This window comes from Cyprinus carpio, chromosome A3, assembly GCF_018340385.1.
Source record: "Cyprinus carpio isolate SPL01 chromosome A3, ASM1834038v1, whole genome shotgun sequence".
In the NCBI taxonomy this organism is placed as follows: domain Eukaryota; kingdom Metazoa; phylum Chordata; class Actinopteri; order Cypriniformes; family Cyprinidae; genus Cyprinus; species Cyprinus carpio.
Window position 1 is genome coordinate 17,710,995 of NC_056574.1, and position 15,089 is coordinate 17,726,083.

Consider the following 15,089-nt stretch of genomic DNA (forward strand, 5'->3'; position numbering starts at 1 on the left):
TTCTGTCTCATCTTTGGTGGAAGTAGGGGAGAGTGGGGTAAGTTTGAGCCAGTGGGTAAGTTGAGCCACCCCTTGCATCTTGGCAACTGTACACTTTTACTGTCATGTGACCATGTATTTTGGAACCACACATCATTTCTGTCAGACTGTGAAAAGGATAAACACATTGGGGGAATGGAATGCACCACGGCCGTAGCCAGGGTTTGAAATTAGTGTGGTCTGGGTGGGAATTGTGCTATAATAACCCCACTCATTATATACACATTACATACGCTTTAAAAGAGACAGATATGTAGATGTTTGTGAAAGATGTTTCCTCTGTTTTGGTGGAATGAGCATTGTTAAATTATATCACATTACGCCATTACTTTAGTTTAGGGGAATGTAATTTTATAAGTTGTTTATTAATCATTCAGCAAAAGGCCTATTACTGTTATAGTTTTCATTAATAACCATTGCTATATAGACGATAACTTTATCTAGTGCCCTTATGAATATTGTTGTAAACTACAATATGAAATAGCATAGATGTAACATACTTGTTCTACAGATATCTGCATTAGAGTTAAATGCTGCTGTTTTGATAGCGCTGATAACATTTCTGACAGATAATATCATGATGAATTTTTTTTGTGTGTGTTTGCATTTGCCTTACCGGATGGGGTATCCTGTCAGCAATAACATGTCTGTGGGCTCTTTTGATTACTATCAGTTTAAGTTCTTGCAGTGTTGCCAGATATTACTTTGAAAACAAATAAAAATAAATAAATAAAAATATATTTCCACCTGTAGTCACTAATGGCCAACAAACTCTCTGTTTATTCTGTTTTTAGGAGGGCTACAACTTTGGTGTTCAACATATTGTTTCTGAAACGCAAACAATTAAATATTGAAATTTGAGCTTCATGTGGTTGGTTTTATTTTGTTAAAATTAACTTTAAGAAAATAAATATGACTGTTATTATTAAAATAGTTTTTAAATGATTATTTCACATGGGTTTGAATCAGATTCAGTCAGATGGTCATCTTACCCACTGACTCGACTCAAACCCGGGGCAAACTGAGCCATGGGAACACTTTTTTTATAAGAAGCCATATTTTTAGAACCCTTTGTCATAGATACAGTCTGATCATTTAAAATGATAGGAATACTTATATTTGGATAGGATAGGAAAGGATAAATACTTTCATTGTACTTCTGCATCATTTTCCTTTATCTTGAGGACCACAATAGTAAAAATTGGCTAATCTTACCCCACTCTCCCCTATAAGTATTAGACATTTAATTTAATATTTTACAGCATAAATCTATATTATATACTAATAAACAACTAATTTAGAACATTTATACTATATTTTTAGCTATTTATAGGTCTACTATTAATATGGTTTTAATAAAATATGATGTACATATTACGAGTATCAAGACAAGTGATTATAATGTGAAATATACTTAATTACAAGAATTAAAGTGTGACAAATTGCTAAATATTCTATATGATGATTTACCTGCTGGCTTGCTGGAGCTTTGTATTCATGTTTGCAATGTTGAACTGCCTTTAGCAACCTCTTGTCTTCTTTTTTGTGAAGGAATATTTTTTATTTATTTTTTTGTCCTCAAAATGTGCCAACAACAGCAAATTTGGTGTTATCTATATTAGATCTGATCAGGTACAATAATTTGATTAGACATTCTTATTCTACTCACTAAAAAATGTTGGGTTAAAAATAACCCAACAAGTAACCCAACTATGGGTTAACATAGCACCTTCCCAACTGTGGGTTATTTTTAACCCAATGATTGGGTTAAAAGCCAGTTGGGTTAAAAATAACCCAACAGTTGGGTTAACTAACATTTATTCGTGAGATTATTTTATTGAATAAAATACACTGTTTTCAAATACAGATTGTTTAATTAGAAAAACAATGAATCTGTTTTAAAAACAGGTTTTAAGTTTTAAGTGACAAATGTACTCAATATTGGTGAGCCTAGTATTTAAAATAAATATGCACAATTATTTGCATATACTGAATTCAAAATACACGAGTGAACATGTAGAACACATGGCAAATAAATGCTGAAGTACAAATATTCAAAATACAAATTAAATTCAAAACAAATGTACACATACAATACACATAAATTAAAATACAGGTTAAATTCAAAACACAAATATGCACATACAGTACAAATATTCGTAACAAATGTGCACAACATAAGGTATACACATTCAAAACAAATGTGCACATATGGTTTACCAATTCAAAACCTACACAGGTGCACATATAATACACATTTGAAACACATGTGCACATACAGTACAGAAATATACATCCTAAACATTTGTGCACATACGGTATACAAATTCAAAACAAATGTGCACATTCAAAAACCACACAAATGTGTACACATACCAAATAAGGACATACCTTTATACTTCAAGAAATAACGATATCCTTAACAAAAAAGGCTACAGTAGTCAGCATATGCATTATGTTATAAACACCTTAAAGGTATAGTTCACCCAAAAATGACCAAAATTCTGTCGTTAATTATTCACCCTCATGTCGTGCCAGACCCGTAAGACCTCCGTTCATCTTTGGTACACAAATTAAGATATTTTTGATGCATTCTGACTACGGTCAATCTTCAATAAATTAAAATTAAATTAAATTAAATTTATGCATTTAGCAGACGCTTTTATCCAAAGCGACTTACAGTGCATTCAGGCTATCAATTTTTACCTATCATGTGTTCCCGGGGAATCGAACCCCCAACCTTGCGCTTATTGCCTTACCAATAAGGTTCATTAGTTAACATTAGTTAATTACATTAGTTGTGTAATAAATGTATTGCTCATTGTTCATTCATGTTAGTTAATACATCAATGTTAACAAATGACATCTTATTGTAAAGTGTTACCATTAATATTTATTCATCATACTGATGAACTTGACAGTATTTTCTCTTGTTATAGGAGCTTCAAAGAAGACAGAGAAAGCCAGAGTCTTGTGCCCTGCGTTTATCAGTGTCCTTATGTTCGCTGGGTGAAAAAGAAAAACTGAATAAACAAAGTAAAAAATAACTTTTTCCCCCAAGGTTTCTAAAGGTATCACGATATATCGATATCGCGAATTCTTATGGCCACCGTGATATGAAAAATCTAATATCTTGACAGCCCTACTTGTAGTGTAATTCAAGTATTGTGAAACTGCAGCTTCATGCTAAGGCAAAATAAATATGATCTGCATTCTTCTGACATCCATTTTTCTGCGCTTACACTTTTGGCACGTTGTTTTCGCTAAAATACGGTCAAAAGCACTGCAAGCATGTGAACAGTGATTTGCAAGCGAAAACAACAGTTTAAAGAACTGCAAAACGGATCGACTGCATAGAACCAGTCTGTATGTGTAAAAAAACTAATTCTTGCAAATGTCTAAATGACTTGTTGTGCATGTGAGGCAAAGAGTTCTCGAAATAATCCGATATGTAGAGCTCCGTCTTTCTTTTCTCTGCGCTTACAATTTTGGTACGATTCTCTCACTAACTTGAGTTTTGCAAGCGTGAGGGGGAGAGCGGGTCCAACTTCTTCTTGTAGCCAATCAAATGAGCCTCTCGCTGACTCTCCATTTACTCTGATCTGATTGGTTCAATAAACACATCATAGCCAAAACATTAATCTTAATTTAGTTCCCAATCGTTCTCGCTGCCAGAATGGTACTTTAAATGTACACATAGGCTACATTAAAAATAAATATATAACAAGTTAATTAAAACATGATACTTTATAAGTTGTGTACCATTAGGCTATGATACTCAAAGATGGCCTAGTATCTGCACTAGTTTAATACATGTATAATTTCACCTGTCTACTCATCAGGGACAATTCCATTTTTTTAAAACAAAAACAAAAATTGAACCAACAGTAATATAAATAAATATATATATATATATATATATATATATATATATATATATATATATATATATATATATATATATATATATATATATATATATATATATATATATTTTACTTTAACATTGTAATTTAAGGGATTTTAACTAAATATTACTAAAATATTTATTATCTCTAATTTATTGGGAAATTGGAAATTTATTCACCATTTATCATCTGTAATACCATTGTGTAACCAGTAGATGGCTTTGATAGCTCTATAAATATATAAAAATGTCTGTGTGTGTGTTCCCTTGTGGCTGGGAACGTTGGATTCCCACATAATTAGTTACTTTAATTTGGATATATATTTAGACATCATTAAAGACATTTTTATCAAAGTTGTATTCGTTTTTTTTTTTTTTTTTTTTTTTTTTGAAGTGTAAGTTTTTGCGTTAGTCAAATCTGGAAACAAAGAAATATTTTTTTTGCTCATACTTGCTTCCTAAAATAGCTTGATCAGTCACATGAAAGTAATTAAAATTTTCAAAATTTCTAAATTATACAATTTAGTGTTAAATACCGTAAACATAGACAAGTTCTGAAAAGCTGACAAATTCAGATTTATGTAGCTTTAATGGTTTAGTAAAACGATTTTACAAAGTATAGCACTCTGATACTTAAGTGCTGAGCATTGTCACATAACATCATTTTTACTAATGTTTAACAGCTCAGTAGTGTATGCAGATTATATGAAAATTCAATGTAAAGACAAAACAGTCTAATAATGTCAAAAATGTTCTTGAAGACACAAATACACAGTTTATACACACACACACACACACACACACACACACACACACACACACACACACACACACAATTACTGTAGTTATTCTGTTCTGAACATCAAATCCTTTGTTTTTCAATCAAATGTATTTGGTTGAATAAAAAATTTGCATTTCAAATTTAAAAAAATACCTCAAGTTAGCATCAGGTAGTTAGCAAGCAGTTAGCATCAGCTAACAAAATGTTTCAAACAGACTATTATAATTTTGTAATTCATAATTATTGATTATATTCGTTTAAATTTTAAGCTAAAACTGGCTGTACTCTGATTTTGCAGTAAATGTTTAAAGCAAATTGCTTTGTCAGACTGAGGGTATTTTATCCCACTCATGGGGGTAAAACGCCTCCTTGGCACAAATTTAATTTTTGTTAAAAATCTAATAACATGAAAACTCTGGACATTTTTCATACTTTGTTTATAATTTATGTCATTGTCACTAAAACTATGATAACTTTTCTTAATACATTTAACTTATTTCACAGAAAAAAAATTACACAGTCCTTAAGAGGGGTGTTTTCCCCTACTCTACCCTATAATCTGACACTGTAGCTAATACATAAATTGTAGTAGCCAACTAATATTTAAACGCGTAGAGAAAAAATAGCGAGGCCTATGGCCGTGCACAGGGGGGTGGCCCGGTGGCTAGAGCCACTGCCCCTTTGACCTCATCGCCCCAGCTCAAACCCTCACCAAACCCCCCATCACACCACACCAAACCTCTATTCCACCAATCCGCTAAATATCTGCTCCGTGTTTTCCGCCCGCTCCACAGCATCACTCACAATCACAGACTGTATAAAAACAACCTGTGTGCCGCTCTCTGGAGAGAGGAGACCACAGCCTCGAAGGTCGTTGCATTACCAGGTAGATGCATTTCGATCCACATTACAGTCAGAGGTTGATCCGGTAAATTTGTAATTAGTTGGTAGTTTGTTTGTTTTTGTCGGTAATGACTCGGCCGACCAAACTACAAATACGAATAAAACGCGTTAGAAAAACCACAAATGTGGCGGATGCACGCGATCGATGGTTAGGTAGAGAGGTTAACAAAAAGGGGTTAGTACGGAGCCCCTCTGGTCCCACTTTGTCAAAAAAAAAAAATTATAACTATCTCGTGGCCTCAAGATACTAACTCGTGGCCTCAAGATAAGTAACTTGTGGCCTCAAGATACTAACTCGTGGCCTCAAGATAAGTAACTCGTGGCCTCAAGATACTAACTCGTGGCCTCAAGATACTAACTTGTGGCCTCATGATACTAACTCGTGGCCTCAAGATAAGTAACTCGTGGCCTCAAGATATTAACTCGTGGCCTCAAGATAAGTAACTCGTGGCCTCAAGATAAGTAACTCGTGGCCTCAAGATACTAACTCGTGGCCTCAAGATACTAACTCGTGGCCTCAAGATACTAACTCGTGGCCTCAAGATATTATAATCACTCCTCAAGATACTAACAATCTACACAAAGAAACTAACTCGTGGCCTCAAGATAAGTAACTCGTGGCCTCAAGAGTAAGTAACTCGTGGCCTCAAGATACTAACTTGTGGCCTCAAGATACTAACTCGTGGCCCCAAGATACTAACTCGTGGCCTCAAGATACTAACTCGTGGCCTCAAGATACTAACTCGTGGCCTCAAGATACTAACTCGTGGCCTCAAGATACTAACTTGTGGCCTCAAGATAAGTAACTCGTGGCCTCAAGATAAGTAACTCGTGGCCTCAAGATACTAACTCGTGGCCTCAAGATAGTGAAGTGTCTGACACATGGACCCTTTGTTATTAAACTGGACCCTGTACGGTAGTGCAATGTAATACTTCACATTCTGTGCAATATTCTCTGTTTTAATATTCAGTGTAATATAGTTTGCTGCAGTTCTGGTTCTATTTATTTACTAGTACTGTTCATCACAATCAATTCAATTCTGTTAATACAGTAATGTAAATCTTGTAGGCTGCATATCCATAGTCCTTTATAATTCTTCTTCATATTTTATAGAAAATTTTTCTGAGTTAAACAAAACCAAGTAATTGCAATGATACATAATACAACACTCGGTTAATCTTTGTAACGTAAATCTCCTCAGATGACATAGACGCCTGACAACTTTGTTGTTGTGATTAACGTAAACGCATTTCATACTTTGCAGTCACGTGACTACCATGGATACCTGGCGGGCAACAAACACTGACAAAATGCATCCAAGTGTGCATCCAGTCGTACGGAGCCCCTCTGGTCCCACTTTGTCAACAAAAAAAAAAATTATAACTATCTCGTGGCCTCAAGATACTAACTCGTGGCCTCAAGATAAGTAACTCGTGGCCTCAAGATAAGTAACTTGTGGCCTCAAGATACTAACTTGTGGCCTCATGATACTAACTCGTGGCCTCAAGATAAGTAACTCGTGGCCTCAAGATACTAACTCGTGGCCTCAAGATAAGTAACTCGTGGCCTCAAGATACTAACTCGTGGCCTCAAGATAAGTAACTCGTGGCCTCAAGATACTAACTTGTGGCCTCAAGATACTAACTCGTGGCCTCAAGATACTAACTCGTGGCCTCAAGATAAGTAACTCGTGGCCTCAAGATAAGTAACTGGTGGCCTCAAGATACTAACTCGTGGCCTCAAGATACTAACTCGTGGCCTCAAGATAAGTAACTCGTGGCCTCAAGATACTAACTTGTGGCCTCAAGATACTAACTCGTGGCCTCAAGATAAGTAACTCGTGGCCTCATGATACTAACTCGTGGCCTCAAGATAAGTAACTCGTGGCCTCAAGATACTAACTCGTGGCCTCAAGATAAGTAACTCGTGGCCTCAAAATACTAACTCGTGGCCTCAAGATACTAACTCGTGGCCTCAAGATACTAACTCGTGGCCTCAAGATAAGTAACTCGTGGCCTCAAGATAAGTAACTGGTGGCCTCAAGATACTAACTCGTGGCCTCAAGATACTAACTCGTGGCCTCAAGATACTAACTTGTGGCCTCAAGATACTAACTCGTGGCCTCAAGATAAGAAACTCATGGCCTCAAGATACTAACTCGTGGCCTCAAGATAAGTAACTCGTGGCCTCAAGATACTAACTCGAGGCCTCAAGGTACTAACTTGTGGCCTCAAGATAAGTAACTCGTGGCCTCAAGATACTAACTCGTGGCCACAAGATACTAACTTGTGGCCTCAAGATACTAACTCGTGGCCTCAAGATACTAACTCGTGGCCTCAAGATACTAACTCGTGGCCTCAAGATAGTGAAGTGTCTGACAAATGGACCCTTTGTTATTAAACTGGACCCTGTACTGTAGTGCAATGTAAAAACTTCACATTCTGTGCAATATTCTCTGTTTTAATATTCAGTGTAATATAGTTTGCTGCAGTTCTGCTTCTATTTATTTTACTAGTACTGTTCATCACAATCAATTCAATTCTGTTAATACAGTAATGTAAATCTTGTAGGCTGCATATCCATAGTCCTTTATAATTATTCTTCATATTTTATAGCATATATTTATACTTTTTACATGTATATGGGCTACTTGTTTATTTACCAACTTCTATTATTATTTATATTCCTTTAAATGTCTTGATGTGCCCATCAACTGTGACACAAGAATTGTCCCCCAAATTATCAATATCAATAAAGATCAATAAAGTATTTCTGATTCTGATTTTAAGTTAGCCTATAGTAGTGTGCAGACTGGTTCATTAATTATTGAATTGTTTCACATTTTGGAAAAGCATGTCCGTGTAGCCTACGATAAAACGTCAGCAGAGGGCGTTCTAGGCTTAGGTCACGGTACCTCCGTCTGGCTGTATGTATTTATGTGTATTTCCCAGCCAGTACTTGTGACGTTACAGTACGTGCAAAGTATGAATTAATAGGATCTTGCCAGGACTTTGCTAGTTTTAATATATAAAAGTTGGTGTTTTGAGGTGTAAACAATCGTCGCCTGCATGGCAGATAGTTGTTGTGCGATTGGATGCACACTTGGATGCATTTTGTCAGCGTTTGTTGCCCGCCAGGTATCCATGGTAGTCACGTGACTGCAAAGTATGAAATGCGTTTACGTTAATCACAACAACATAATTGTCAGGCGTCTATGTCATCTGAGGAGATTTACGTTACAAAGATTAACCGAGTGTTGTATTATGTATCATTGCAATTACTTGGTTTTGTTTAACTCAGAAACATAAGCTATAAAATATGAAGAAGAATTATAAAGGACTATGGATATGCAGCCTACAAGATTTACATTACTGTATTAACAGAATTGAATTGATTGTGATGAACAGTACTAGTAAATAAATAGAAGCAGAACTGCAGCAAACTATATTACACTGGATATTAAAACAGAGAATATTGCACAGAATGTGAAGTTTTACATTGCACTACAGTACAGGGTCCAGTTTAATAACAAAGGGTCCATGTGTCAGACACTTCACTATCTTGAGGCCACGAGTTAGTATCTTGAGGCCACAAGATAGTTATAATTTTTTTTTTTTTTGACAAAGTGGAACCAGAGGGGCTCCGTAGTACGAGTTACTAATAATCAACATAAAAGTGTTGTACAAAATATCCATGTACCTGATCAGATCTTATATAGATAACACCAAATTTGCTGTTGTTGGCACACTTTGTAGACAAAAAAAAAAAGCCTTCACAAAGAAGACAAGAGCGAAGGGAGGCTGCTAAAGGCAGTTCAACATTGCAAACATGAATACAAAGCTCCAGCAAGCCAGCAGGTAAATCATCATATACAATATTTAGCAGTTTGTCACACTTTAATTCTTGTAATTAAGTATATTTCACATTATAATCACTTGTCTTGATACTCGTAATATATACATCATATTTTATTAAAACTATATTAATAGTAGGCCTATAAATAGTTACAAATATAGTATAAATGTTCTAAATTAGTTGTTTATTAGTAAATAATAGATTTATGCAGTAAAATATTAAATTAAATGTCTAATACTTTTTGGAAGAGTGGGGTAAGATTGCACTTTTTACTAATGTGGTCCTCAAGATAAGGGAAAATGATGCAGAAGAACAATGAAAGTATTTATCCTTTCCTATCCTATCCAAATATAAGTATTCCTATCATTTTAAATGATCAGACTGTATCTATGACAAAGGGTTCTAAAAATATGGCTTCTTATAAAAAAGTGTTCCCATGGCTCAGTTTGCCCCGGGTTTGAGTCGAGTCAGTGGGTAAGATGACCATCTGACCAAATCTGATTCAAACCCATGTGAAATAAATAATCAATTAAAAAACTAATTTAATAATTTAATAATAACAGTCCTATTTCTTTTCTTAAAGTTAACTTTAACAAAATAAAACCAACCAAATGAAGCTCAAATTTCAATATTTAATTGTTTGCGTTTCAGAAACAATATGTTGAACACCAAAGTTGTAGCCCTCCTAAAAACAGAATAAACAGAGAGTTTGTTGGCCATTAGTGACCACAGGTGGAAAGATATTTTTATTTATTTATTTTTATTTGTTTTCAAAGCAATATCTGGCAACACTGCCAGAACTTTAACTGATAGTAATCAAAAGAGCCCACAGACATGTTATTGCTGACAGGATACCACGTCCGGTAAGGCAAATGCAAACACACACAAAAAAAATTAATCATGATATTATCTGTCAGAAACGTTATCAGCGCTATCAAAACAGCAGCATTTAACACTCATGCAGATATCTGTAGAACAAGTATGTTACATCTATGCTATTTCATATTGACAAAGTTATTGTCTATATAGCAATGGTTATTAATGAAAACTATAACAGTAATAGGCCTTTTGTTGAATGATTAATAAACAACTTATAAAATTACATTCCCCTAAACTAAAGTAATGGCGCAATGTGATATAATTTAACAATGCTCATTCCACCAAAACAGAGGAAACATCTTTCACAAACATCTACATATCTGTCTCTTTTAAAGCATATATAATGTGTATATAATGAGTGGGGTTATTATAGCACAATTCCCACCCAGACCACACTAATTTCAAACCCTGGCTACGGCCGTGGTGCATTCCATTCCCCCAATGTGTTTATCCTTTTCACAGTCTGACAGAAAAAATACATGGTCACATGACAGTAAAAGTGTACAGTTGCCAAGATGCAGGGGGTGGCTCAACTTACCCACTGGCTCAAACTTACCCCACTCTCCCCTACTTCCACCGAAGATGAGACAGAAGCAGGCTCAGAGAGTGAGGGAGAGCCCACTCTTATCAAAACATCTACAATAAAGTTTGAAATTATTACAGAGTGTGCTATCGTCTCTTTTAATTGTATATTTGTTACAACTGGATAATTAGTATTAACAAGCACCCACCCTCCTTGTCCCCCCCTTTTTTGGTTTGGGCCACTGCCACTCAAAATGTCTGTGCACGGCCCTGATCACACTGACACTCTGGACCAGAACTATACTGCCAAACACATTAAATTCAACCAAATTACAGCACAAATAAAACACAATTACATTAAACACTGGGAATCTCAACCACAACAACAAAGTAAAGTGCAATACTTTTTGGCCCCCAAAAAACAGTACACTATGGCAGACTATCTGTTTTAAAGTAACAAATAAAAAACTGAGAGCCACCTTGTGCAGGTACAGACTCAGTGGACACATGACAGAGATGGACAGACACAGGAAAACATGAAGAGAGGCTGTATCCACACTGCATCCAAAATCGAGACAGAGCTGTACTTTCTCACAGAATGCACAAAATGCCCACAAATTCAGGAAAACTTTTATCATACATTTATAGATATACACACTGGAAAAAAGTAACACACACAAAATATACCCAAAAAAATATATATGAAAAACAACACCAAAAATTTTTAATAATATTAATAAAACTACTATTTTTTTTTTCAGTGTAATGCTCTTTTAAGCTTTAATGTATTTTTTATTGTTTATTGTATTACTCTTATTTACTTCTACCTGGGTACTTGGAGTATTGTTATACTTCAATTACTGTTTTTGTTCTTTTCATATTATTTTGCACTACTCCTTTCAAGAACAAAAGTGAAAATTGACGTGGCATACAGCCAAGTATGGTGACCCATACTCAGAATTCGTGCTCTGCATTTAACCCATCCAAAGTGCACACACACAGCAGTGAACACACACACACCGTGAACACACACCCGGATCAGTGGGCAGCCATTTATGCTGCGGCACCCGGGGAGCAGTTGGGGGTTCAGTGCCTTGCTCAAGGGCACCTCAGTCGTGGTATTGCCGGTCTGAGACTTGAACCCACAACCTTAGGGTTAGGAGTCAAACTCTCTAACCATTAGGCCACGACTTTTCTTGCACTGGCAATACAAATTTACATATATCAAATGTGTGTCATGCCAATTAACACCTTAACTGTGAAACTGTGTGTGTGTGTGTGTGTGTGTGTGTGTGTGTGTGTGTGTGTGTGTGTGTGTGTGTGTGAGAGAGAGAGAGAGAGAGAGAGAGAGAGAGAGAGACCATAAGCATATGGCTCATTCTGTTTTTAAAATAAACCTGTCTGTCTTGTCTGCCATACTGAAAATGTACTAGAGAAATGTACAAATAAATAATATAATATAACATTTTGATATGTTTTCTATTTTAGATTGGGGTAGGCTATTAATTTTGACATAGAACTGACATAAGTACAGAGGAACTGAAACTGCGTAAAAAGTTTCTCTGAAATGCAGTCTCATTTTGCGGTTCCTTTTGCGAACCTTGTATCCCCTTTGCGTTTGACTGACTCATAAATAACACATTAAAATGAAGATTATTCTTGCTTGTTTATCTTTGACGTGGAAACGGAGGGTTTTCCGTGTTATTCCGGTGTGGTGTTTGAGCAGGCTAGAGATCAGTGTGAGCGTGCATCTGTGAGGAACAGCGGAGGCTCGAGCAGGACGGGAGTCACTGGACCGACGGCGAGCGTGATTTCACCAAGTACAACACGTTCCTGGATCAACATTCCAATCAACCAATCAGAACTGAGATATAACATTTCAGGTAATGTCTGTTTTAGGCTTACAGTCAGGGTTAGGTGCTTCTACACTCTTGTTAATCAGCTATATTTCCCACTGATTTTAGGAATAAATTATGGGTAGGGTAAGGTTTAGGGGTAGGGACTGGGATAAGTCTATATTTTTGGCCAATAATGTTGATCCAGGATCATCAAAAGATGTTGATGCAGGAACATCACGGCGACTGTGGAACGACGGAACTGCTGCGTGTATTCCAGGAAAGTTCGAAACGCCCTTTTTCTCGAGTTACTTTTTCCGAATAGGGAAGCATGCTAATATGAATCTGAAGCTGGATTAAACTACTAGCTGGGCTACTTGCTGTATGTGGTTGTGACTGAAACCGTATTTAACTGTGTTTAATTTGCCTATAGAGTGGTAGTAGCCTAAACTCTTACATGCAACGTACTGTAGGCTAAATACATCTAAAGGTAAAAACGTAACATGTCTGCGAGGAATCGTTTTAGTTTGTAACGTGTAATTGTTTGGAGATGTATGAGATGATATTTGTTTTTGTTATAGGACATAGGCTACAGGATGTTTTCCACAGTTTTTAAATGTAAGATCATCTTCACACTCATCTGTATTGCATTGTGTAACGGTAAGTGTTTGTTGTTGTTGTTTTTTCTCTCTATGTATAACGTTACTTAAATATAAAATCTCCATATTTATATAGAAAAAAAAAGTTTCTTTGGGGTTCTTTATAGAACCCTATGGTTCTTTACTCAACTCCAAAGAACCCTTTATGGCAAAAAGGTTCTACAGTATAATTTTGGCAGAAAAGGGTTATTTGGGCTAAACCATGCTTTATGTATTTTTACACATTAGGCTATTTAAAAATATTATACTACATTATATTTGTGTTTTTATTTCAATTTAACCTTGACAAACCTTTATTCCGAAGAAAATAAACTTACATTTTACATCTGTGCTGTCAAGTTTAATAGAAAATAATTGCCACGTGATCCTGTACACTGAAAAAAGGCCTAACATCTAAATTAACTGATTTACTTTAAGTCTACTATCACTGATTCAACCTATTAATTTATACCAACAAACTGATCAGGTAGAAATGCATGTGTAGCAGTGTCCCAGCAAACATGTCCACGGGGGCCCACTGCGGGTTTTCTGTGGGACACTGGCACATACACACTTCACAAGATCTCACAGCAGGATTTGACTAAGTTTGCAAGGTTTATGAAAATAAATGTTCATTAGTCATTCAAAGAATTGTTTAAATCATATAAATGGGTATATGCTTAATGCTGAAGGCAAATGAGAAAGTATGATAATGTTTGCATTTCTATTACTAATAATATAAAAGTAATTGTTATAATACTTTTTGTATACTTTAATTCCTTTGTTTAACCATTCAATCTAATTATTAGACAGACTTCTATCTGTATTTAGACCAGACTGTATAAAAACAGACAGAACTGTTAACAATGACAGTAAACAAGCGGGAGAATATGAGCACTATGTGCTCTGGCATGCCGTTCTCAGCGTCGTCAAAAGTCCCGCCTCGAACACATCTGCAGAGCAGAAAAACTTCTAAGAGATGCCACTTTCACAATTGTGTGAAATGTAGCACTGTTCTTTTTTGTAGCTTCAGAAGTACAGGTAAAGGAAGGTGTTACAAACTTCCCCATCGGCACAGACATGATATTTTCTTTTTGTTTTTATGCATTTGTTCGTAAATTTATTTATTTAAAACATGTTGATGAAAAGCTGACATGGGTGTTTTTTTTTTTTTTTTTTTTTTTTATAAATTAGAGAAGGCGCTGATTTAGACGACACCATTTCAAATTTTTTAATTTTACTTTCATACTTCAAAATTTTGTCATGTGGCACCTTTTTTACACCATGTTTTACTGTCATAACTACTGTTATTTTTATAAAACAACTGTTTACATTGGTCATGTGTGATATAATTTGCTTTTTATGCAAAACTTTAAAATCACTGTAGAGCCCACCAAGGAGGACTTGAAATGTTTTAATGACTATGAGACAGAAATGAAATGCAGTCTCTCCTCTGACCATCTCCAAAACTGTTCTGGATACGAGCTCAACATCACACATCCTGTATTAGATATGTGAGTGTTTGTACAGGCCTGTAGTTCCTCTATAACTATATATATTGCTGTTCATTTAGCAATCAGTTGACACAAATATCTCTTGAATTGCAGGTTTAAAAAAAATAATACTTGCATCTTTGAGAGAAATCCTTACAGTGACAATTGTGAGTGCAACATTACAGTGGAAGGGTTTGTTGCAACAGAGATCTTCAATACTACACTTCTGGAAGGAT

The 15,089-nt window shown here is 35.5% G+C and overlaps 1 long non-coding RNA gene across 1 annotated transcript; it reads left to right on the forward strand.

The window, feature by feature from the left end:
• The first annotated feature begins 12,426 nt into the window (after positions 1-12,426).
• On the forward strand, positions 12,427-14,876 carry LOC109069891. The gene is made up of 3 exons (XR_006153522.1): positions 12,427-12,770; positions 13,304-13,382; positions 14,748-14,876. It is a non-coding gene; the product is annotated as an uncharacterized LOC109069891 (long non-coding RNA).
• Positions 14,877-15,089: the final 213 nt, after the last annotated feature.